Source organism: Pseudophryne corroboree, chromosome 3 (assembly GCF_028390025.1).
Source record: "Pseudophryne corroboree isolate aPseCor3 chromosome 3, aPseCor3.hap2, whole genome shotgun sequence".
Lineage (NCBI taxonomy): Eukaryota > Metazoa > Chordata > Amphibia > Anura > Myobatrachidae > Pseudophryne > Pseudophryne corroboree.
In genome coordinates this window covers 311,368,739-311,372,413 of record NC_086446.1, presented here as the reverse complement: position 1 = coordinate 311,372,413, position 3,675 = coordinate 311,368,739, and the positions used below count along the sequence as shown (strand labels likewise).

The following is a 3,675-nucleotide window of genomic DNA, read 5'->3' as shown; positions in this document are numbered from 1 at the left end:
ATACTGTATATTTTATATATATATATATATATATATACAGTATATGTGTGTGTGTATATATATATATATATATAATTTTTTTACAGCGACTTTGTACTTTATAAGGGGGGGGGAGTCAAGGCAGGGTGGGGGGCCCCGGAGAAATTGGTGTTCCGGGCCCCAAGATTTCTCTTGCCGGCCCTGGCTCTGCCTGGTGCAATGTGTATAACGTGCTCTGCCTGGTGCAATGTGTATAACATGCTCTGCCTGGTGCAATGTGTATAACGTGCTTTACCTGGTGCAATGTGTATAATATGCTTTACCTGGTGCAATGTGTATAATGTGCCCTGCCTGGTGCAATATGTATATAATGTGCTTTACCTGGTGCAATGTGTACAAAGTGCTGTTCCTGGTGCAATGTGTATAATGTGCAATGTGTATAATGTGCAATGTGCTTTACCTGGTGTAATCTGTAATAATGTGCTCTGCCTGGCGCAAAGTGTACAATGGGCTCTTCCTGGTGCAATGTGTGTAATGTACTTTACCTGGTGCAATATGTAATAATGTGCTCTACCTGGCCTTCTGAGCAGTGATCCCGCCCACTTGACAGACTCCACCTCCCCAACAGACCCCACCCCTATTAGGGCTGGTTTTAGATTCCAATCCGCTCCTGCCTGCACCCCCATATTCTGTGGCCCTTCTGCATCGGGGCGCATCACCCTACCCCCTGGGGCAGCCATGAAGCTGACCGACAACGTGCTGCACAGCTTCCGGGTTGCAAATATTTTCCGCAAGAACTCCGATAAGATCAACTGCTTTGACTTCAGTCCTGGCGGGGAGACAGTCATTTCCAGCTGCGACGACGACTCCATCGTGCTGTACGACTGCCAGGAGGGCATGCACAAGAGGACACTGTACAGCAAGAAGTACTGTGTGGATCTCATCCGATACACACATGCAGCAAATACCGTGGTTTATAGCTCCAACAAAATTGATGATACCAGCTCTCTTCATGATAATAAATATAGCCGTTATTTCCCGGCCACAATAAAAGGGCCGTTGCGTTATCTATGTCTCCGGTGGACGATGCATTTATTTCTGGGTCCTTGGATAAAACTATCTGCCTGTGGGACCTCCGGTCTCCCAACTGTCAGGATCTGATGCACTTACAGGGGAAGCTAGTGTGCTCATTTGATCCAAAGGGTCTTATTTTTGCTGTAGGAGTTAATTCCAAGATGGTGAATCTGTATGATCTTCGCTCTTTTGATAAGGGTCCGTTTGCCACCTTTAAGATGAACTGTGGGGGTCATTCCGAGTTGATTGCTAGCTAAAAATGTTCACAGCGCAGCGATTAAGTGGAAAAATGGCACTTCTGCGCATGCGGCGCAATGTGCAGCACGCGCAAAGTACTTTCACAACAGCCGATGTAGTTTCACACAAGGTCGAGCGAAGCTTTTCAGTCGCAATGGCCGCTGCAGAGTGATTGACAGGAAAGGGGTGTTACTGGGTGTCAACTCACCGTTTTCAGGGAGTGTTCGGAAAAACGCAGGCGTGGCTGGGAGAACGCAGGGCGTGTTTGTGATGTCAAATCTGGAACTGAATGGTCTGAAGTGATCGCAAGCGCTGAGTAGGTCTGGAGCTACTCTGAAACTGCACAATTTTTTTTGCTGCCGCTCTGCAATGCATTTGTTCGTACTTCTGCTAAGCTAAGATACACTCCCAATGGGCGGCGGCTTAGCATTTGCATGGCTGCTAAAAACTGCTAGCGAGTGAACAACTCGGAATGACCCCCTATGACCGCACCTGCGAATGGACGTCACTCAAATTTAGCAACAATGGAAAATTAATTCTTCTCTCTACCAATGGCGGCTTCCTGAGGCTGGTTGATGCGTTTAAAGGGCCGTGCTACACACCTTTGGGGGTTATAACAACAGTAAAACGGTCACACTAGAAGCTTCTTTCACCCTGGATTCTCAGTTCATTATGATCGGGTCGAAAGATGGCAAGATCCATGTATGGAATGGAGAGAGCAGCATGAAAGTGTCCGTACTGGATGTCAAGCACACCGGATCCATCACCTGCTTACAGTTCATTCCCAAGTTCATGACCTTTGCATTGCATTGGGAGGATGCAAGGGAGGATGTAGGGAGATGAACAATGAGGAGGAGGCACTTAACTAGCAGATCTGTATAATGGGCTCTACCAGGCGTAATGTATATATGGGCTCTATCTGGCGTAATGTGTAATATGCGTAATGGGCTCTACCAGGCGTAATGTGTAATGGGCTCTACGAGGCGTAATGTGTATAATGGGCTCTACCAGATGTAATGTGTAACATGTGTAATGGGCTCTACCAGGCGTAATGTGTAACATGTGTAATGAGCTCTACCAGGCGTAATGTGTAACATATGTAATGGGCTCTACCAGGCGTAATGTGTAATGGGCTCTACGAGGCGTAATGTGTATAATGGGCTCTACCAGGCGTAATGTGTAACATGTGTAATGGGCTCTACCAGGCGTAATGTGTAACATATGTAATGGGCTCTACCAGGCGTAATGTGTATAATGGGCTCTACCAGGCATAATGTGTATAATGGGCTCTACCAGGTGTAATGTGTATAATGAGCTCCACTTAGCATAATGTGTATAATGGGCTCTACCTGGCATAATGTGTATTAGGGGCTCTACCAGGTGTAATGTGTACAAGGGGCCACTCCCAGCTGCTCCATAGAGTTCCATACAGGTGCAAGAGACCTGTCTAAAGTGGCCTGGAGCTAGGGGCGCCAAACTGAGATTTTATCTTGCCCCCCCCAACCAAAAAAGTTCTGACGCCCCTGTCTCTCAGCCTACTCCTGACTGACTGGGAGCTACAGGTGAGGCGGCACTGCTCTTGCCTCAGGGGGATGACATCACAGTCTAAAAAATAAGAGGGACAGGACTGGAAGTGGGAGGAGTAATGAGTAGAGAGAGGAGTCTATATTAATTTTTACCCCCCCCTAAAAGCCCCCCCCTAAAAGAACAATCTAGAACCGTCCCTGACCTGTACCTTCTTCTCCTCATTATCACCTATATGGAGTATAGGAGAAGAGAGTAAATCTAGCTTTAACCAACTATTCTACCTGGATGTGGTAGCTATACTATAACAGACTAGTACATACGAGTGCTATGAATACAGGGTAGATCAGTCTGTAACACACTAGGGCATATGTCTGCAATGGCTGCTGTAGAACTTGACACACTCAGTAGCAGCTCTGAACACAGATGACATATGGTAAAGGAGACTGCATGCAGGAGGCTATGTATAGCAAACTAGTAAATGCAGAGGTATAGCTACACAAGGCAGATAACAAACTGGTGTAATATAAGCACTGATTACAACAGGATGAGCAGATGGTAACTCCTTGCTGCAGAATGGTGAGCCCTAAGAACAGGCTGATTCAAATAGAACAGTAGCCCTCTGATAAATAAACAGAGAGAAACTGGTACAGGCAGAGCTGTCCCTAACCAATATGATGCCGTAGGAAAGATTTTGACTGATGCCCCCTAGCACTGCCGCTTGTTCCGCCTTTGACCCTGCACCCCTTTCCCAGTATCATCACCCCTCACCCAGAGCAGTCCTCATTTTGGTGTTCCTACCCCCTATAGTTTAAATAAGAACAGTGCGCACATTCGGCGCACAGACCAAAAAGAGGTGTG

General features: G+C 46.8%; 1 pseudogene; it reads left to right on the top strand.

Annotated features, from left to right (window-relative positions):
- The first annotated feature begins 717 nt into the window (after positions 1-717).
- LOC135057254 (WD repeat-containing protein 82-like) lies at positions 718-2,133 on the top strand (annotated as a pseudogene).
- Positions 2,134-3,675: the final 1,542 nt, after the last annotated feature.